The sequence below is a fragment of the Caloenas nicobarica genome, chromosome 1, assembly GCF_036013445.1.
Source record: "Caloenas nicobarica isolate bCalNic1 chromosome 1, bCalNic1.hap1, whole genome shotgun sequence".
Classification (NCBI taxonomy): Eukaryota; Metazoa; Chordata; class Aves; order Columbiformes; family Columbidae; genus Caloenas; species Caloenas nicobarica.
In genome coordinates this window covers 86,059,391-86,081,884 of record NC_088245.1, presented here as the reverse complement: position 1 = coordinate 86,081,884, position 22,494 = coordinate 86,059,391, and the positions used below count along the sequence as shown (strand labels likewise).

The 22,494-nt window shown below is 49.7% G+C and overlaps 1 pseudogene; it reads right to left on the bottom strand.

Moving 5' to 3' along the window:
* Positions 1-16,086: 16,086 nt before the first annotated feature.
* On the bottom strand, positions 16,087-19,661 carry LOC135986585 (trypsin I-P1-like; annotated as a pseudogene).
* Between the last annotated feature and the right edge of the window lie 2,833 nt (positions 19,662-22,494).

Genomic DNA, 22,494 nt, shown 5'->3' with positions numbered 1-22,494 from the left:
CACATGTAACTGTGCTAAGCTACCAAACAAAGAGTTACACTTGCTCTCGCACAAGCACACAATGATTGCCCTCAGCTATACATGAGCTAGTGAAGAGATGCTCTGCTCTTCTTTCTCATTATGACATGTTCTGTTTCCTTTCTCCTGTGGATCGATTGATTGCTAAGCGTCTTTCCTCAGATGACTGCGAAGGGTTTGCCATGGGAGAAAAGTACCATGGCACAGCATTCAGTTCTGCCTACGTCTGTCTTTGTTCCTTTACTAGCAGAGATCCCTTGCATCCATCCACACGAGAAATGCAGGACTGTGCATCTACATATACGCAGAACCTTTCCATCGAACAGCACAGCTGTACACTCACGCCTAAAGGTGAATGGAGCCCACATCAAGGCACACACGTGGACAGACAAGCATTTATAAGCACAAATGCTTTCAGGCACACTGTCGTCCAAGAACAGGCACGTATCTGCAGGTAATCTCCAAATGTGTATTCTCGTGCAGCCACGTATACGTGTGTGCAGTATCCCAAACATAAACGGACGTGTTTACCCCCAAGAATGGAAGTGCTTTTCACGTACGTCTTTCTGTAGAGAGATGTGACAGGGCGTGATTGCGCAAGTGCACATGTTTGTTGCCACGCCTTTGCTTATATATCAGTGTATGAACAGGTACGTGCTTTTCTCTGGCTGCATATGCATGCACTTTGTGGTGCGTACACATACCTGAGAGCTTCTGGAAAGGTTTCTGTGCGTTTTTGGTGAGGATTCCTATGTGTGCACGTGGACAAACAGAAGGGGTAGCAACTAGTATCCAACACTGTAAAAGGCACACGGCAAGATTTTCTTTCTCTCGGTATACCTAGCCGTACAAAGAAAACCGCTAAGCTTGCGATCGGAAAGAGAAATGCAACAAAGTATGCCGCGCGGAGAAAGAACAGCAGATCATCTGTTCACAACCTTGTTTGTGATATATGGTTTAACGCAAACACGTTGGTGCTTCTGTCAGACTAAACACCTCCGTCTAAATTTGTGACTGCGCACACTGGTGCAAGTGGTTGTACATGCTTGGGTGCAGGGCTTTTGAAAGTGTGCCAGTAGGCAGGTGTGAATATATGCTTCTGTCTGAACACTAATAATCCATTGTTTACCCAAACATATGGAGATGCATTTCCACATATAGATTTGCACGTACACAGGTATCTCTGTTTATAAGCAACCATGTCAACGCGTCTGCACACCGACAAAAAAGGACCAATTTGCCTCTGCGTGCACAATCTCTTGTCCGTGCAGTCTCTACTTGGAGTAAAAATGGCTAAGGAACAGAGCCATAGAAAGGGATCTTAGTCTGCATTATTTCCTGTGCTTCTTGATCTCAGGATAGGAGTTGCTTTGGATAGGTTTACTGTCAGCGTGTGTGCATGTGCACACTATGCAGGTTTGTGAGACCACGGGATTTTGTGGATGTGTTTATAGATGTGTAGGAAATAGGATGCGTATAGTGGTGTGTGTTTTCAGTCTGATCTGCGAGTGTAAATACGGAATGAGTGTGTATGAAACCTTGTGAGTATACAGGAGTATGTATGTTTGCGTGTGCCATGATGTGTAACCAACAGCGTGCATGTGCAGTGATGTGAGTACATAGACATCCACGCACGAGTTTTCATGTCCATCCATCTTTTTCCCCACATCCCCAAGCATGGTATCCCAGCTACTCTCTTCCTTTCGCAGGTCTGCTGCGGAGAGCGTTTTGCAAAAGGTTCAGAGCCTAGAATGGAAATTCGTCTATCTGGAGACCAGGAATCCTGGAGTTTTCAGGGAAATGGGTCGTGGAGATGTTCTTGCTGAAGTGGGAGTCCGTTCCCCGTGTGCAGTGAACCAATCTTAGAAACAGATGCTCTCCATTTCAGAGTTGCACAAGTCTAGATGCTAGAAAGCAAGCATGCCAGCAACAAAAGTAACAGTCCTTATATACCAAATCTTATTGGAACATCGACAACCTCAGGGCAGTCCTAAAGAGCCAATTGGTCAAACATTTGCTTATTGGTTACACAATAATTGTAGTACTATGCATCATCACTGGGGAGAGGTCTCATGTCACATGTCTCATATTGGCTTGACCTCTACAGTCCTGTGGGTGTGCTTTTTGCAAAGATCATCTAAGGGACACCATCTGAATATGTTTGGTCATACGTAAAACTACTCATCGCTCAGGCTTCCGGACGTCTAAGGTGAAAAGAGCAGACTGACCTAAAACTGGTCAGTTGCTGACAAGATTCTCAGAGGTTTAGGATTAATTTCCTAAGTGGTAATGACTACAGAAGGATAGGAAGAGGCAATCATTGTCAATGCCTTACTAGGGTCAGGGTGGAGAAGAACCTGCTGATTATTACATATTCACTGCAATTTTTTAACATGCAATACATCTATACTAAGAAATAATTGCGTAAACCTAGGCTAGGACTGAAGTTCGTTCTTTCACGGACTTTGCTGCCATCTAGGGTCTTCTTACAAAGCATGCAAGTCTGTTTCGGCGGGGCTTCTGAGGGTCTTTTTATGCGTCCGCTGATCGACCTCTCCACGTTGGCAGCTCTTCGAGAACTGCGAACTACTAGTACACACTTACATATGTAATTTATTAGTTTCTTGCTTACGATTAAACTATTAATTTCGAGTCAAATATAAGCTAAGCACCCTGCTCCTAGAGAACTTAAGGCTCTGTCTCCAGCTTGTCGTGCAGGAAGATTCAAAGTTTAAAAATATCCCCTCGTTTTGGAGGTGGTTAGAAAGAATTTATCGTATCATTGGTTAATGACGGAAACGCCCTTTGTAACTAAATAACAGTCTATGTAATTTAGCAGCTTCTCTTCACTGGGGTAGAGTCCCCTGTTCTGGACATAGCCTTGATATTGTCTTGCCAAGGACTAGTACTTAACATCCAGGAACGAAAACTCTCCACACAAAAGCTGAAGACAAGACTCAGTCATCTGGCTTCTCAGCATCTGCTTTCCTTTCTGTGTGTTGCTGTGGTTATCTCTTTCATGCCCAGAGCCAGAAGGAATGCAGAGGTTGCAGCTGCTCTTCCTTTTATGCCCAGCCGAAGTACTTCTTTCCCGATGGAGAAGCAATGCACTCTATTTGAGGTGGAGTGCAGGCAACTTCCCCATATAACGTGCCGGGAGGTTTACGTGCCCCGCAAAAATCAGCCCCACGTTCTCTTATCGTGCAGTTGGACCGGTGCAGTTAAGATTTTGACCACGAGGTGGCACCTTCAACTGCTAAATGGAACTTGCAGAAAGCGCAGGACTGCTGCTCTGTCTGTGTCACTAATGCTCTCACATTGCCGATCTGCACCCAGCTCCTCCACGGCGTGCAGAGGGGCTTCCAGCCCTGGCTCAGTAGGCATCCTCCACCTCATGGACATTCAGGAACCCACTGAGATGCTCCAAAAGCTGAGTCCTAGACGCAGTGCCCCCCGTCCCTCCCAGCAACTCCCCCAGCAGTTGTGCCTGGTTATATACACTGATCTCCGAGGTTGTGAAACCCTCTGTTCCCCCTTGCCCAACATAAGCTTTCTCAGCAAAGAGGGGATGTTTGCTCACCTGCCACCTAAATACTATTGGTTAATCAAAACCAGCCCCCCTAACCCTTTCACCAAAAGTGAATGCGGGAGGTTTTTCCTTCATCTGCCTGTAAACCCTCTCCTCTTCCACAGCATGCTCTTCTCTAATTCTCCAAACCCACTTCCCTCCAAGCAAAACCAAGTGCCTGGATCACAGCCCTTAGTCCCACACTGCCTGACAGAACCAGAGAGAGCCCGACAGGGCACAACAGAGCAGCTGAATGAGCCCCACATTACCTGATAGGGCCTGACAGAACGCGACAAAGCCCAACAGAGACCGACAGGGCTTGACAGAGCCTAACAAAGCCCAACAGAGCCAGACAATGATAGACAGAGCCCAACAGTTGTACTTTCCTGCCCATATTCAGACTTTCTCTGGCTCTGGCAGGATTTGTCGGGCTCTGGCAGGTAATTTAGGATTCCTAGGGCTCTGTCGGGCTTTGTTCAGGCTCTGTCAGGCTCTGTTGGGATCTGTTGGGGTTTCAGCTTTCTCGGGGTCTATGGGGCTCTGTCAGGCCCTGTCAGGATTTGTAGGGCTCTGTTGGGTTTTGCCGGGCTCTGTCAGTCTCAGATGGGCCCTGTTGGGCTCTTTCAAGTTTTGTTGGGCTCTGTCGGCTTCTGTCGAGATCTGTAAGGCTCTGTCAAGCGGTGTCAGGCCCTTTAGGCTCTGTTGCACTTTGTCGGCCTCCGTTAGACCCTGCCGGACACTTTCGTTCGCTTTCAGGCACTGTCGGGATTTGTCGGGCCCTGTCAAGTTGTGTCGGTCTCTGTCAGGCCCTCTTGGGCTTTGTCAGGCCCTGTGAGACTGTCAGGCACTGTTAGGCTTAGTTGGGCTCTGTCAATTCCTGTTAGGTTCTCTTGGGCTCTTTCAAGCTCTGCCCGGCCTTGTCGGGCTCTGTCAGGCTTTCGAGATCTGTAAGGCTCTGTCAAGCTGTGTCAGGCCCTCTCAGGCTCTGTTAGGCTGTGTCAGGGCCTGTCGTGCTCTGTAATGCTTTGTTGAGCTCTTTCAGGCTCTGTTGCGCTTTGTCAGCCTCCGTTAGGCCCTGCCGGACTCTTTCGTTCGCTGTCAGGCTCTCTTGGGCTTTGTCGGGCCCTGTGAGACTGTCGGGCTCTGCCAGGCTTTCTCAGGTTCTGTTGGGCTCTGTCAAGCTTTGTCGAGGTCTGTTGGGCTTTGTCAGGCTCTGTCATTCCCTGGCAGACTCTCTCAGTTTCTGGTAGGCTCTTTCAGGCCCTGTCATGCTCTTTTGGGCTCTTTCGGGCTCTGTCGTGCTTAATCTGGCTCTGTTGGGCCTTATCGAGCTTTGTCGGGCACTGTTAGGCTTAGTTGGGCTCTGTCAATTCCTGTTAAGTTCTCTTGGGCTCTTTCAAGCTCTGTCTGGCTCTGTCAGGCTTTTGAGATCTGTAAGGCTCTGTCAAGGTGTGTGAGGCCCTCTCAGGCTCTGTAATGCTTTGTTGAGCTCTTTCAGGCTCTGTTGCACTTTGTCGACCTCTGTCAGGCCGTGCCAGGCTCTATCGTTTGCTGTCAGGTGCTGTCAGGATTTGTCAAACTCTTGAGTTCTGCTGAGCTCTCGCAGGCCCTGTCATGCTCTGTCAGGCCCAGGTTGGCTCTGTCAAGCTTCGTCGAGCTCTGTTGAGCTCTGTCGAGTTTTGATGGGCTCTGTCAGTCCCTGGCATTTTCTGTCGGGTTCTGTCTGGATCTGTCAGGCCCTGATGGGCTCTCTCAGGCTTTGTTGGTCCCTGTTGGGCTCTTTCAGTTCCTGGCGGGCTCTGTCTGGATCGGTCGGGATCTGTTGGTCTTTCTCAGGTTTGTCCGGCTCTGTTGTGATCTGTTTAGGCCATATCAGTCTTTGTCGGGCTTTTTTGGGGCATGTAGTGCCCTATCAGCCTGTGTCATGCCCTGTCAGGCTCTGCTGGGCCTTGTCAAGCTATGTCCAGATCTGGTGGGCCATGTGGGGACCTGTCATTCTGTGTCAGGCTCTGTAGGGCTTTTACAGGCTTTGGTGTCTTCTGTCTGGCTCTGTGGGTCCTTCTTGAGCTCTGTGGGGGTTTGCTGGGCTCTGTCAGGCCCTGTCAAGCGTTGTTGTGCTTTGCTGGGCTTTTTTGATCCTTGTCGGGCTTTGTCGATCTCCGTGGGGCTTTGACGGCTTCTGTCAGGACCTATGGGGCCCTGTTGGGCTCTGAAAGCCCCTTTTGGGCTCTGTGTGTCTCTGTCGCGATCTGTCAGGCTCTGTTGGGATTTGTCAGTGTCTTTCAGGCTCTGTAGGGCTCTGTCAATCCCTGTCAGGTTTTGTCAGGCTCTGTCAGGCCCTGTCAGTGTCTGTCGGGCTTTGTCGGTCTCTGTGTGGCTTTGTCCAGATGTGTTTGTCTCTTTCGGGCTCTGTCAGGCTCTGTTGGGATCTGTCGGGCTTTCTCGGGGTCTATGGGGCTCTGTCAGGCCCTGTCAGGATTTGCAGGGCTCTGTCGGGTTTTGTCAGGCTCTGTCAGGCTCCGTTGGGCTCTTTCAAGTTTTGTTGGGCCCTGTCGGGATCCGTCAGATTCTGTCGGGATCTGTAAGGTTCTGTCAAGCTGTGTCAGGGTCTGTCGTGCTCTGTAATGCTTTGTTGAGCTCTTTCAGGCTCTGTTGCGCTTTGTCAGCCTCCGTTAGGCCCTGCCGGACTCTTTCGTTCGCTGTCAGGCTCTGTCGTGTATTGCCAAGCTCTGTCAGGCTCTGTTGGGCTTTGTCGGGCTTATTCAGTTTCTGTCGGACTTTGTCAGGTTCATTCCATCCCTGCCAGGCTCTGCGGGTTTTGTGGAGCCTTGTCAGATGCTGTCACAGTCTGCCAGGCCCTATTGTGTTCTGTCACACATTGTTGGGCTCTGTCAATTTTTGTTGAGATCTGTCAGGCTCTGTCGATCCCTGTCGGGCCTGTCAGGCCCTGTCGTGTTCTGTCAAGCCCTGCTGGGCTCTGTCAAGCTTTGTTGGGCTCTGATGAGATCTGTCATAGCCTATCAGGATTCGTGGGGCTCTGATGGGCTCTGTTGGGCTCTGTCACACTTTATCTGAATCTTTCAGTACCTGGCAGTCTCTGTCAGCCTCTGTTGCGCTTGGTTGGGCTCTGTTGGGCCCTGTCCAGCTTTGTGGAGCACTGTCAGGCTCATTAGGGTTCTGTCATGCTCTGTTAGGATTTGTAGGTCTCTGTCAGACCCTGTTGGGCTCTGTCAGGATTTGTCAGGTCCTGTCAGGCTCTGTTGGGCTCTGGCAGGCTCTCTCAGGCCCTGTTGTGCTCTGTAAGGCCTGTTCGGGCCCTGTTGGGCTCTAACTGCCCCTGTTGGTGCCTGTTGGCTTTGTCGAGCCCTGTCAGACTTTGTCGGGCTTTGTAAGCCCCTGTGAGACTCTGTTGGATTCTGTCAGGCTTTGTCAGGTTCTCTAGGGCACTGTCTAAGCCCTGTCAGGCTCCATCGGGCTTTCTTGGCCCCTATCAGCCTCTGTCGATCCCTGCCAGGCTTGTCAGGCCCTCTCAAGCTCTATCAGGCACTGCTGGGCTCTGTCAAGCTTTGTCGAGCCCTATCGAGCTCTGTCAGGCCTTGTTGGGCTCTGTCATGCCCTGGTTCGCTCTGTGAAGCCCTGGCAGACTCTCTCAGTTTCTGGCAGGCTCTGTCATGCCCTATCAGGCTCTATCAGGCCCTGTCATGCTCTTTCAGGCTCTGCCAGGCTCTGTCAGACCCCGTCAGGCTCTGTCGGGCTTTTACAAGCTCTGTTGGACTTTGCCAAACTCTGTCAGGGCCTGTCAGGCCCTGTCATGCTCTGTCTAGCTCTGTCGGTTTTTGTCGGGCTCTGTTGGTCACTGTTGTGTATTGTCAAGCTCTGTCGGGTGCTGCTGGGCACTGTCAGGCTTAGTTGGTCTCTGTCAATACCTGTCGGGCTCTGGTGGGCTTCGTCAGGCTTATTCGGGCTCTGTCGGGCTTTGTCAGGCTCATTCTGTCCCAGTCCGGCTCTGTGGGCTTTGTTGAGCCTTCTCAGACAGTGTTGCACTCCGTCGGGCTGTGGCAGGCCCTCTCGTGCTCTGTCAGGCCCAGGTGCGGTCTGTCAAGCTTTGTTGAGCTCTGTTGGGCTCTGTCGGGTTTTGTCGGGCTCTGTCAAGTTCTTGTGGGCTCTGTCAGTCCCTGGCGGGCTCTGTTGAGTTCTGTCGGGATCTGTCAGACCCTGTTGGGCTCTGTCAGGCTTTATTGGGTCCTGTCGTGCTCTGTCAGGATCTGTTGGGATCTGTTGGGCTTTCTCAGGCTTTGTCGGTGTCTGTTGGGCTCAGTCAGGATTTCTCGTGCTCCGTCAGGACCTGGCTGGCTCTGTCAGGTCCCGTTGAGCTCTTTTGGGCTTTGTCGGTCTCTTTCAAGCCCCGTCAGGCTCTGTTAGGCTTTGTCGGGCTTTGTGGGGCTCTGTCAGGCTTTTTCAGGGTCTATCGGGCTCTGTCAGGCCATGTCAGGATTTGCAGGGCTCTGTTGGGTTTTGTCGGGCTCTGTTGGGTATCGTCAAGCTCTGTTGGGTATCGTCAAGCTCTGTCAGGCTCTATTGGACACTGTTGGCTCTTTCAAGTTTTGTTGGGCCCTGTCTGGCTCTGTCAGCTTCTGTCGGGATCTGTAAGGCCCTGTCAAGCTGTGTCAGGCCCTGTCGTGCTCTGTAATGTTTTGTTGAGCTCTTTCAGGCTCTGTTGCACTTTGTTGGCCTCTGTCAGGCCCTGCTGGACTGTTTCGTTCACTATCAGGCGCTGTAGGGATTTGTCGGACCCTGTTGAGATCTGTCAGGCTTTCTCAGGTTCTGTTGGGCTCTGTTGGGCTTTGTCGGGCCTTGTGAGACTGTGTCGGGCTCTGTCAGGCTTTCTCAGGTTCTGTTTGGCTTTGCCAAGCTTTGTCGGGGTCTGTCGGGCACTGTTTGTCAGGCTCTGTCATGTCCTGGCAGGCTCTGTCACACCCTGGCAGGCTCTCTCAGTTTCTGGTAGGCTCTTTCAGGCCTTGTCATGCTCTTTCAGGCTCTGTCGGGCTCTGTCGTGCTTTATCTGTCTCTGTTGGGCCTTATCGAGCTTTGTTGGGTACTGTCGGGTTTGGTTGGGCTCTGTCAATTCCTGCCAGGTTCTGCCAGGCTCTTTCAAGCTCTGTCTGGCCCTGTCGTGCTCTGTCAGGCTCTGTTGAGATATATAAGACTCTGTCAAGCTGTGTCAGGCCCTCTCAGGCTCTGTCAATATCTGTAAGGCTCTGTCAAGCTCTGTCAGGCCCTCTCAGGCTCTGTAATGCTTTGTTGAGCTCTTTCAGGCTCTGTCGTACTTCGTCAGCCTCTGACAGGTCCTGCCGGGCTCTATTCTTCGCTGTCAGGCACTGTCAGGATTTCTTGAACCCTGTCGAGCTCTGTTGCGCTCTGTTGGGTTTTGTCAGGCTCTGTCATGCTCTTATGGGCTCTGTCAGTCCCTGGCAGGCTCTGTCATGATCTGTTGGGCCATATCAGGCTTTGTCAGGCTTTTTCTGGGCATGTAGGGCACTGTCCTACATGGGCCCTGTTGGGCTCTGTCAGGCCTTGTCAAATTCTGTCCAGGTCTTTTAGGCCGTGACAGGCTCTGTCTATCTATGTCGGGCTCCCTAGGGCATTTTCGGGCTGTGATGGGCTCTATCAGGCTTTCTTGGCTTCTGTCTGACTCTGTGGGGCCTGCTTGGGCTCTGTTGGGTTTTGTTGGGCTCTGTCAGGCCCTGTCAAGCGTTGTTGGGCTTTGTTGGGCTTTTTTGGTCCCTGTCAGGCTTTGTCGATCTCCGTGGGGCTTTGACGGCTTCTGTCAGGACCTGTGGGGCCCTCTTGGGCTCTGTAAGACCTTTTCAGGCTCTGTTGTGATCTGTCAGGCTCTGTAGGGCTCTGTCAATCCCTGTCAGGTTTTGTCAGGCTCTTTCAGGCCCTGTCAGTGTCTGTCGGGCTTTGTCGGTCTCTGTGTGTCTTTGTCGAGATCTCTTGGTCTCTCTCAGGCTCTGTCAGGCTCTGTTGGGATCTGTCAGGCTTTCTCGGGCCCTGTCAGGCTCTGTCTATCTGTGTCAGGCTCTGTCGGTCTTTCTCAGGCTTTGTTGAGCTCTGTTGTGCTTTGTGAGTTTGTTCAGGCCCTTTCAGGCTTTGTCAAGCTCTTTCAGGCTTTGTTCGGCTCTGTCAGGCTTTGTCAGCTTCTGTCAGGCCATGTGGGTCCCTGTTGGGATCTGTAAGGTACTGTCAGGCTCTATTGGTCTCCGTTGAGCTCTGACAGGCTCTCTCGGGCTTTGTCAGGCTCCGTCAGGCTCAGTCAGGCTTTGTCAGTCTTTGTTGGGCTGTGTCAGCATCTCTTGGGCTTTGTTGGGCTCTGTCAAGCCCTCTACCATTCTGTAAGGCTCTGTCGGGCCCCGTTCATCTCTGTTGGGCTTTGTTGCTCTCTGTCAGGGTCTGTCCGGCCCTTTTGGGCTCTGCCAGGCTCTGTCAATGACATGTGAGGCTGTGTCAGGCCTTGTCAGTCGTGCTATGTTGGTCTCTGTCACGCTCTGTTGGGCTTTGTTGGGCTCTGTCATGATTTGTCAGGCACTGTCAGGAGCTGTCAGGCTTTGTCAGGCTTTGTTGATCCCTGTTGGGTTTTGTCAGCCTCTGTCCAGCTTTGTCAGCTTCTGTCAGGCCCTGTGCAGCTCTCTTGGACTCTGTAAGGCCCTGTTGGGGTTTGTTGGGCTCTGTCAGGCTTTGTCGAGAAATGTCAGTCTGTGTCTGGCTATGTCAAGCTCTGTTGTGCTCTTTCGGGCCTTTTTGGGCTTTGTCAGGCTCTGTAAAGCTCTGCCGTGCTCTATCAGGCCCTGTTGGGTTCTGTCGGCCTTTGTAAGGCTTTGGTGGGCTCTGTCATGCTTTGTCCACTCATTCAGGCCCGCTTAGGTATTGCTGGGCCGTGTTGGTCTCTGTCTATCTGTGTCAGGCTCTGTAGGGTTTTTCCGGGCTTTGTTGGTCTTTGCAGATCTCTTTCAGGCCTTGTCAGTTTCTGTCGGGCTCTGTCAAGCTCTTTTGGGCTTTGTCGGGCCCTATCGGGCTCTGTCAGGCCGCGTCAGGCTCTGTCGGGGTTATTCGGGCCATGTAGGTCCCTGTCAATCTGTGTCATGCTCTGTCGGGCCCTGTCAAGCTCTCTCGGGCCTTGTCAAGCTCTGTCCAGCTTTGTAGGGCCCTGTTAGGGTCTATCTATCTGTGTCAGGATATGTAGGGCTTTTTCGGGCTATTTCGGGCTTTGTCGGGCTCTGTCGGGCTTGGTCGGCTTCTGTCAGATCCTTTGGGGCCCTGTCGGGCTCTGTCAGGCTTTGTCAGGCTTTGTTGATCCCTGTAGTCTTTGTCAGCTTCTCTCGGGCCCTGTTGGTCTCTGTAACCCTGTCAGGCTCTGTCAGGTTTTGTCCAACTCTGTCGGGTTCTGTCAGGTCCTTTTGGGTTTTGTCAGGCTATGTCAGGCCCTGTCGGTCTCTGTCAGGCTTTGTTGGTCTCTGTCAGGTTCTTCCGGTCTCTGTCAGGTTCTTCCAGTCTCTGTCGGGGAATGTGGGGTTCTTTCAGGCTCTATCAGGCTTTGTCAGGCTCTGTCATGTTTTGTCAGGACTTGTCAGGCTTTGTCGGGCTCTGTTGGCCTTTGTCACACTTTGTCAGGCTCTGTCCAACTCTGTCGGGCCGTGTCAGGCTCTCTCAAACTCTGTCGGGCTTTTTTGGGGCATGTAGGGCCCTGTCAATCTATGTCACACTCTGTCAGGTCTTGTCAAGCTCTGTCCAGCTGTGTCAGGTCGTGTCAGGCTCTGTTTGTTCCACAGGGCCCGACAAAAGCCAACAAAGCTGAACAGAGCCCGACAAAGCCCAGCAGGGATCAACAAAGCCTGACAATGCCTGACAACACTTGACAGTGCCTGACAGAACCCGACAAAGCTTGACAGATACTGACAAAGACTGAAAAAGCCCTACAGAGCCTGACACAGGTAGACAGAGCCTGACAAGGCTGGACAAAACATGACAGGGCCTGACAAAGCCAGACAGAGCCCAAAAGAGCCCGACAGATTGACAGAAACCAACAAAGCTCAACAGGACCCTATAGGGTCTGACAGAAGCCAACAAAGCCCGACAAAGCCCGACACAGCCCTACAGAGCCCAACAAAGCCTCAAAGGGCCTGACAAAGCGGGACAGAGGTTGACAGAGCCCGACAGAGCACAACATAGCCAAACAGAGACTGACAGGGCCTGACAGAGCCCGATTGAGCCTGACAAAGCCCAACAAAACTTTACAGGGCCCGACAGAGAAAAACAGGGCAGAACAAAGCCCGACACAGCCCCACATTCCCCAACAGAGCTGGAAAGAGCCCCACAGAGCCTGACAGAGCCCAAAAGAGGCCGACAGAGCCTGACAGAGCAAGATAGTGATGTGCAGAGCCTGACGAATACCGTCAGGGCCTGAAAGAGCCCAGCAGGGCTTGCCACAGTTTGACATAGCCTGACAGAGAGGGCTGTAGACCAACAGATCTCAGCAAAGCCGAACAGAGCCCGACAAAGCCCAACAGAGCGTGACAGGGACCAACATAGCATGACAGATCCCCACAAAGTCCAACACAGCCTCACATTCCTCAACAGAGACTGACAGAGCCCAACAGGGCCTGACAAAGGCCAACAGAGACCAGCAAAGCCCGACAGAGACCAACAGGGCCTGACAGAACCTTACAGAATGGTAGAGGGCTTGACAGAGCCCGACAAAGCCCAAGAGATGCTGACACAGCCCAACAAAGACTGACAAAGCCTGACTGAGCCTGACGGAGCCTGACAAAGCCCGAGAGAGCCTGTCAGAGCTCAACAGAGACCAATAGAGCCTGGCAGTACCTTACAGATCCCAACAGGGACCCACATGGCCTGACAGAAGCCGACAAAGCCTAACAGAGCCGAACAAAGCTTGACAGGCATCGTCAAAGCCCAGCAAAGCCCTACAGAGCCCGACATGGCCTGACAGAGCCCGACAGGGCATGACACAGATTGACACAGCCCTACATGCCCCCAAAAAATCCCAACAGAGCCTGACACAGCTCTACAGACCCTGACAAAGCCCAGCAGAGCCCGAGAAAGCCTAACAGGTCCTGACAAAACATGACAGAGCCTCACAAATCACAAGAGGTCCTGACAGAGCCCAACAGATACCGACAAAGCCCAATAGAGACCATCAGTACCCGACAGAGCCCGACAGGGCATCACAGAGCTGTACAGAGTCGGAAAGAGCCTGACAAAGCCCGACAGAGCCTGATGGAGCCCAACAGAGACTGACAAACCCTTATAGAGCCTGATGGAGACTGACAAAGCCCAACAGGGCCTGACAAACCTCACAAAGCCTGACAGACACCGACACACATAGATGGAGCCCAACAGGGCCGGACAACACATGACAAGGCCTGAAAAAGCCTGACAGAGCCCAAAAGAGCCTGACAGAGACCGACAAACCCCAACAGAGCCCGACAAAGCCTGGCAAAGCCCTACAGAGCCTGACACAGGTAGACAGAGACCAACATGGCCTGACAAAGCCCGACAGTATTTGATAGGACCTGACAAGGACTAACAGAGCTGGACAGAGCCCAACAAAGCCCGACAGTGCCCGACAAAGCTTGACAGGGCCTGACAGAGCCAGACAAATCCTGACAGCCCAACAGAGACCAACAGATCTCCACACAGCCATACAGAGCCAGACAATACCCGATAGAGCCTCACAAAGCCTGACAGAGTCCATCTAAGCCTGACAAAGCCTGAACAGAGTCCAACTAAGCCCGACAGAGACTGACAGGAATTGACAGAGCCCAACTAAGCCCAACAGTGCCCAACAAAGCTCAACAAGGCCCAACAGAGCCAGATAAAGCACGACAGAGCCCCACAGAGCCTGCCAGAAACTGAGAGAGCCTGCCAGGGCATGACAGTGTCCGCCAGGGCATGACAGAGGCAGACGAAGCCCAACAGAGCCCGACAGACCTCATCAAATCTTGACAGAGTCCAACAGAACCTGACAGAGCCTGATAGAGTCTCACAGGGCCTGACAAAGCCTGACAAATCCCAACAGAGCTCAACAGGGCCTGACAGAGCACAACAGGGCCTGACAGGGCCTGACAGAGACCGACACAACTTGACAGGGCCCGACAAATCCCAACAGTGCCTGACAGTGAACAATAGAGTCCAACAGGGTCTGACAGAGGTCGACAAAGTGCAACAGAGCCTGAAAGAGCTCAATAAAGCATTACAGAGCATGACAGGGCCTGACACAGCTTGACAGAGCCTTACAGATCCTGACAGAAGCTGACAGAGCCCGACAAAACCCAACAGAGCCCTACAAATCCTGACATGGCCTGACAGAGCCCAATAGACCCCAAGAAAGCCCGACAAAGCCTGAATAAGGGCAAGAAAGCCCAACAGAGCCTGAAAAAGCCCAACAAAGCCTGACAGAGTCCGACAGGGATTGAAAGAGCCTGACAAAGCCCGAAAGAGCCCGACAAAGCCCAAAAGAGCCCACCAGGACCTGACAGAGCCAGCCAGGTCCTGACAGAGCCCAAGAAATCCCGACAGAGACTAAAAGACCTTGACAAAGATTGAAAGAACCCAACAGGGCTTGACAGAGCACAACAGGGCCTGCCACAGCCCAACGGAGTGCAACACTGTCTGAGAAGACTCGACGAAGCCCGCAGAGCCGGACAGGGACAGAATGAGCCTGACAAATCCCAACAGAGCCCAACTGAGCCTGACAAAGCCCAACAGAGCCCGAGAGGTATTGACAGAGCTTGACAATACACAACACAGCCTGACAGAGCCTGACAAAACCCAACAGAGGTGGACAGAGTGCGACAGAGCCTGACAGGGCCCAGCAGGCCCCGACAGAGTTTGACAAAGTCCAACAGAGCTCTTAAAAGCCCGACAGAGCCTGTCAGAGCCTGACAGGGTCTGATAGAGACTGCCAGGGCCCAAGAGAGCCCGACAGAGCCCGAAAGAGCATACCAGGGCTTGATAAGAGCCCGATAGGGCATGACAGAGCATGACAGAGCCTGACAAAGCCCACCAGAAACTGAGAGAGCCCGCCAGGGCTTGACAGAGCCCGCCAGCGCATGACAGAGCCTGAGAGAGCCTGACAGGGCCTTACAGAGTAGGACAGAGTTTGGCAGAGCCTTACAAAGCTTGACAGAGCCTGACAAAGCTCGACAGAGCCCAACAGGGCCTGACAGGGCCCACAGGAATTGAAAGAGCCTGACAGGGTTTGACAAGTTTGACAGAGCCAGACAGTGCCTGACAGAGCACAACAGGGCCTGCCAGAGCTCGACAGAGCTCAACATGGCCCAACAAATCCTGACAGCACCTGACAGCGAACAATAGAGCCTGATAGGGCCTGACAGAGCCTGACAAAGTCCGACAGAGCCTGAAAGAGCTCAACAAAGTTTGAAAGAGCTCAACAGAGTCTGCCAGAGCTTGACAGTACATGACAGAGCCTGACAAAGCCCAACAGAGCCCTACAAAGCCCGTCAGAGTCTGACAGGACCCGAAAGAGCCTGGCAATGTCAAATAGAGATTGACATGGCCCAAGAGAGACCGACAAAGCCAACAGAACCCGAAAGGGCACAACAAAGCCCATGGTTCTGGACAGCGGGAGTGAAAGTATTACAGAGCTGTGAGTCTTGATTGGGGCCTGAAGGTCAACAGAAAAAGTGAAATGAGGAGAAATTTAACACTAATCTCAAAATACAGGACAAAGTGCCCTGTTATTTTTTTGGCAGTTTTTTCTCCTCTTTTCACTTTTTCATGGACTTTCAATTCCCATGCCAACTGGGATTAGGAGGAGTTGAAGTCAGAACCCAGGAACACCTCTGTCCTTTTGACTCTTCCAAGAAAACTAAGCAAGCTTGGCGGGACCAGTTGACCAAGTAAAAAGTTACAGTGGCACTGATACATGAAGAGAACAAGCTTTAGCAAGAGGTTGTTTCATTCCCCAAGTAGAGCTTTCAGGGAGCTTCACCTAGGAAATGTTCAGTCATGTGGTTGGGAGTGGGGGCGATGGGGTGTGTTCGTGTTGCTGCCTGCTGTTTTCAACAGTAGGAGTATGCTGCCTTTGTGATTCAGTGAGCTCTCTCAGCTGTTTTAGGCAGCTTTGTAGCACCTGAGTACGTGCTGATAAACAGAAAAGATGTTCTGCTCCAGAAACATCTGCCTGTAATTGTCTGAAAGACTCCTCAAGATGGGTCCTGAAAATGTTCCAACATATTGCTAGTTTAGAGGCACTATAAATAGTAAATATTTTACCCAGTGTGACATTCCGTGCCTCTCTCCCCCATATATAGCCTATGGAAGTACCCAGAGAAACGTTACACAAAGAAAGTGTGCCTGAAAATCTTTTCTTTTTTTTTTTTAATAATTTTTGTATGTCCAGTTCCAAAGCAGAAGACAATTATGAGGAGAAAAAGTTGGTCGCATAGAACAAGAGTGTCTCAGTTGGCAGACATAGTTGCTCTGATCCAGGAGACATAATTGCAAACCTTAGTGTAAACCCCAGAATAGCCTCTCTGTGCACATTCAAGACCCCATGAAACAATGCCCTGGAGCTGCCCGTTGCAGACTACTCGACCTCCGGAATCCCCCTGCAGAGATAAAAGATAGGGCTACTCAGCAAATGGTATCAGCGTGAGTGATGAGCCAGCGATCCCAGAAATCACAGGCATTCAACAAACTCCACTGGGCTTTTTCCACACAGAAGTTCTAGAAAGGTCATTCCTGATTGTGACTCTACATCTGATGCCACTGTGCCTTACTTTAGCTCCGTGGGCAACACAGCTAAAGATGAGTAAGCTGCCTGTTGTTGACAGATGCAGTCCTTGGCAGACGCTTAGTATATGTATGCCTTAAACATCATTCTGCCAAATATTTTCTTGGAGCTAGGCACATGTAAATGCAGAGCAATTCTCAAGTGTGTTCATTTTCCAGACTGCCTGGATCTTGGTATACTGGCTATTTCTTTTTTAGTGAGTCCAAAACTAACACTTGCAACCTAAGCTCTAAAGTCACCGTGATAACTATTGCCTCTCAGGTGCAGCACTCCCCCATGTTCAACAGCCTGAGGTGCAGGAGATGGCATAGTCTGCTTGCGGAGATTCAAGGCAGAGTTATTCGCTGTCTCAAAAAGGGGAGAATGACTGAGTGGGAAAAAATCTAGCCTCACTCAATAAGCAACTCTCACCCTAAGTCTCTGCTGTTGTTCAAAAATCCCAACATTCAGACATGCCAGTGCAGTGAGGATAGCAGATTCTCTAATATGATGTCCTCTTCTACCAGCAAAAGGCAGGAGAGAAACATATGGGAACAGAACAGCAGATATTTCACCTGGCAGGAGTCTTTTCCTCCCTCCATGAATCCTACACACATCATGTTGTTGGTAATTTCCCCCGGGTAGGCCTTGGCGCACTGGCTTGAGGAGAGTACAGGAGCATCCAAGCACTGCAAGTTATCCTGATACAGACCTACAAGAAAATGGAGATTGACATGGATTCAGAGATGTCATCAACCATCTGAGCCCACAGAAGGTCTTTCTTAGCAGAAAAGTAATCACTGAACATCCTGGTTTAGCACTCATCATTTTTCATCTGAACAGTAATTGCAGCATGGATTTCTTTTGTTTAGATGGAACAGGTTCTATCCATGGGTCCACCATTCTACACTGCAGCCATGTTAATTTTTCTGATACCTAGAAAGTCATCAGTTGGCAAGTGTGGAGCTAAAAGCTGCTCTTCTAGCATATATGCTGGAGGAAACCTGGGCCTTAGGAAAACCATCCTCTCCTCTGGTGCAGGTTTAGTTGTCATCAGTGGATGAGACACAAGTCACCATTCACACCTCTGACCTTTGGTGTAGGAGAAGGGAGCTCTCGTGTAGGCATTTGAGATCCACAATCACAGTTGTTTGATCTTGTTCTCAGAGAACTGACAACTCCATGGACATTAGTTAAATTGCTAGTGCTTGGCACTGCACAGCTGATGGCACCAGGCCACAAAATTGATGGCAGTGTGAACATGCTGGTGGATGACTGAAGTGATTCCATGTTTGTAACACAGAGCAAGAGGAAGGACCTTACAAAGGCTTGCCTTTAAAGCAGTTAAATGGTTACCATCCTATAGACACTGATCACTCAAAAACGCCTGTCTCACAGCACTTCTCTGTGCTTTACTCTCTACTGTTCAGACTTAATGGTGAGGTCTTAGAGTATCTCCTGGGTTCTCATGATGCTGTACATTCCCACAGAGTACTCACTGCCATAGCTGAGCAGGTTGCCCCAGCCAGAGATCAGGCATGTGATGCTTGCAGCCACACAGCTGGTTGGCAGAGGAACTGTTTGGAGAGCTCAGTTGAGCTGGGCTGGTTCAGCGAGCTTGATGAGAATAATGTCATTGTCCATTGTTTGGGAGTTGTAGCCTGGGTGGCAGATGATTTTAGCTGCATTAATCAACTGCCATGTCAATTCTGTGAGTGCCAGGTTCTGTTTCCCGAGCTGCACTTGGATGTGACTGGAAAAGATGAGGAATAGCATACACTTTACTGCTCCTGACAGGCAACAAGGAACCTCCCCATCACCCTATGTCCTCGCTTCAACACCACTATTGGTGCAGCTGTCTTCAATCAGGTTATCTTTCTCATCCTGCAATAAGTCCTGGGGGTCGACACTGAGATCCCACCCACTTCCAGTACAGGTGGTGAATTTCTGCAGGTTTATTTTGTTGAGCTGGGACAAGTTAAATATATAACAGTGCCTTAAACATTCTGAAAAAAGGCAAACTGCTATCACACTCACCTCATTCCTCTTCCTCTTCTCCAGTGACTAAATTTTAGCAAGATTGATGCAGTTATAAGAAATCACAGCCCATAACCCATTGCTAGATTATCATGTTCTCTTTTCAGAAAGTGGTCTGCATTCACAGAAACATTTGCAGCAGTGGAAAACCCCTCATCCTGCCTCGACCCAGCTTCCTGAATGAGACACCCATGCCTCGGTTGTCTCCTGTCAGAAGGGCGTCACGTATTTGGCTCTCACAGATCAGAATTCCTGCAAGAAGTGTACTGGAAGAAAGAAGTAAATTATGGAAGAATATATCTTTTTCCACTCACGTCTTGCAGCAGTGAGCAGCTGACAGGACCCACTGGCTGCTGATGAGGGAACCTCCACAGAAGTGATAGCCAGAATTCAGGCACAACGGATAGGGGACAGAGTTTGCTGGACAGGTGTAACCTCCCACGATCTTGCCATCACCATCGTCAGTGTTGATGGGAAAGGCAACTGGGAGATAAGAAGTGGCATATGTCAACATCTAGCATGAGGAATCTTGTGCACCTGTGACTTGACTGAAGCGTCTCTCTTACAGGCTCCAGTTTCGTAAATACTCATGGTAGCAGTGGCAGGCAAGTCTAATGGACATTCATTTGCTGCTCCCTAAAATAGGGTGATCAGGCTTAGATTGGCACCTCACATATCTGCATCTAAAGCACTGGCTGCTAGCCCCAGAGTGAACATAAGAACATAGAAATGTTCTCCTTAGATCAGACCAAAGGTCTGTCTATCCCACCATCTGGTCTGCAGAAGTGGTCAATAGCGGCCCAAGTGTAAGTACAAAACAATTCTGCAGTGATATTTCCTTGAACCACTCGCCCATTGTCCAAAAATTTACAGCAGCTTTAGGACTTCCTGAGCCAGAGGTGTTATCTTTGTACTTCACAGTCCTTAAGAGAGAGAGGTTATTTTTCTGAAGCTGTGGGCACATTTCAGTATTCCTGGGTCAAGAACCCTATGGAGGCATTTGTTCCACATTTTGTGACAGAAGCAAGTATGGACAGCAGGCAAAAGAAATTGCAGTGCTCTGCCTTAAAACATTTGCAAAGTGAAACTGGTCTTCACTTTCTCACAACAGACTACCTTGCAAATGTGCTCGGAAGATGAGTTTCCTTATAAATTACAAAAACAGAAGTAAAAAATGTACTCACGAGCCGCACCAACAAAGGCGACAAACAGTACATACTTCATGATATTGATTAGCCTCAGGCCCAGACTGGTGGACTGGAAGCGTGAGCTGCTAGAAATACATTTTCGAAATGGCCTTATCTCTAGCCCAAGGTTTTCTACAGACAAGAAGTACACAGTAGAAAATTTAATGATTCAGATGTGGGCATTAACAGGCATTGGTAGAAATGCAAATAACATATCAGTTAATCATAAACCTTTTCTACAACAGAAAGCAATTTAAAATTATTTCAGAGGGTAGCCTTCAAATTAAAAATACATTTGGCCTTTGGAAGATGTGCGGTCCTTTGCCCGTCTTGTTCTTATACACAGCACCTCTTGATAGCAACCCTCAAACCCCTTTCAAATTTCTCTGTGCTGATGGCATGAGTCTTAAAAATGCATCTTTTTACCAGAAGCTGAATATTATAGGTAACAGACAGTAAGACAGTATGCATTTTTTTTTTGAGGGGGGGAAAAAACAAATAAAAAACACCCCCAAAAGTCTGTGTTAAGCTGGTTAAGTCTATTTTAGCAAATTTCTTTTTTTGAGTAATGTGTATGTGTGTTTATCATATAGAACACTGTTTTCCCAAACACAATTTTAACCTCCCAAGTTAAATTGTTCAAATATGGGAATGCTCACCATATCTCTTGGAAAGATCTCTCTTCCTTTGTTTCTCTCACCTAATCTATATGAAAATATCGGTCTAAGTACAAACCCACATTATTTATTTAGCTTTGGAATGTTCTATAGATACTCAATTTTGCTGCAGAAGAATTTCAGTGTAACATTGATGTTTATGAATGTAATGCATACAAACAAAAATACTGTAAACACAGATAATGAGATCTTCTGAAATCCTTCTCTGAAAGCGTGGTAATTTCTGTCATGATGCTGAGTTTGCTAAAGCTTAATGAATTTGATGATTAATCATCTTCCAAGCTCTGCCAACTTCATTGTATTAGCTCCTGGAAGACATGGGATAACGTCAAGTGACTGTAAACAGAAGGCACATACTTTGAGATGCTGAAATAGCATGAGAAACCAAATAGAAATAACCTTTCTGTTCCATTTCTTGACCAATTTTTTGTGAGCCCTGGAGGACTGGTACACAAAGTAGCACTGTCCAGATGAAAATTTTCCTTCATGTTAAAGGACAAGTCCAAGGCCAGGGACTCCTCCAAGGAGCTGCATGACTTATCTTGGGCTTAAACTGGTATCAGTGCACATGTTCCATGCCTATCATTGCTGGACTGAGATAAAGTAAATACATTTGTTCAGGCTGATGCAAGATCCTGGGAAAGGGGAACCTGGCGAGACCATGGGCTGACAAAGCAAGCTTCCCAGGAGCATAAAGCAGATTAATTTCTCACAGCAGTCCTTGTACATCTCACAGGGTCTGGAGGTGGAGGGACCATTGATTCTCTCTTCCCAAGTCTCTCCTGCCTGGGAACAGGTGTTACACTCTCCAAAGCTTCTGATCCTCCAGGTAGCTCTCCAACACCTGAGCAAACCTTCTGTCACAGCCTTTTGCCTTGTCCTCTCTGCCTGTTTTTCTCTTTCCCCAACAGCTTTCAACCCTTGTCAGAGACTTGGGCTCTCAGTCTCCTAGAGTGACTGAGGAGGTAGGTCATGACAAGGTGTGTAAAATTATGAATGGCCTGGGGAGAATGGGAGAGGATGGATTGCTTTCTCTTTTCCTGTGCCAGAATTAGGGGATAGCAAGCAAAGCTAGGGGATTTGGCAGGTTCAAAGGAAGTAAAGGACAATTCCTCCTCTTTTAGGAAAGCTGTGAACCCCTTTCCGCAGTTTTTTTGTGCATGCAAAATGTATACACGGCCTCAAAAAATGAGGGGACACACTTGTGGAAGTCCATTGAGGATCCTATGAGGCTGAAAGACACTCCACCTGACCTCCCTTCTGCCCAGGAGCTGCCTGGTGTTGGACAGTCCCCTGCTACTGTATAGTAGTAAGAGACCAAAGAGAAGCATGAAGCTCTCTGGACTCTCACTCATCTGCCTGGGTGTCTCCCATGACCCAAAGAAGGATAGTCAGGACTGCCAAATATGTGCAAGAAAGTTTGGAGTGTTATCCAAACTCATCCCTTTATCTGCTGGAGAATAGAGGTGGTCCTGGGAGCAGATCAGCCTTTCTGGAGCAGGATGGGAGGGGTCAGGTCAGGGCTGACTTGACAAAGATATGTGTTAGAAGGTGGGTTTGTCTGACAATGCTGCTGTGTTGTTCTTGTTCGGGCTGAGATGGAAAGCGGGGATGGGGCCTAAATAATGAGAACACTTGCCCTAGTAGAATAATAGAATGTCCTGAGTTGGAAAGGACCCACAAGGATCATCAAGTCCAGCTCCTGTGGCTGCATATGACAACCCCACAGTTCACACCATGTGAATTAGTTCCTAGTTCTGTGAGGGGCTTGCTTGGGGAGTAAATTACCTAGTTTTCCTAGGCAACAAAAGACTTTTCAGACAATCTCTGTCCAGCTGTCTCTTCTTGTGTTCAGAGACACAAGACGAGTGGAGAAGTCAGCCATATTCTCCAATCATTTTCTGGAGCATTCCCACTGAAGCTTTGCATCAAGCAGCTTGGCGTTTTGAAGCTGACTTGACCCAGCTAACCTGCATTCTTCCCCACTGCCTGGGCATCCCTGGGCTCAAGCAGAAACTCTGTTTCAGCTTATGTGACTGCTGTAGATACTGCCAGATCCTCCAATGTTGCCATCAAAGCTACTGGGTATTGGGTTGGAGGAAGGGAAATAAAATCTCCAGAAAACGCATAATTGGATGTAGGAGATCTGAAATCGTCTGCTCCCTGGAATGCCAATGCGCTGGATGGACCTAC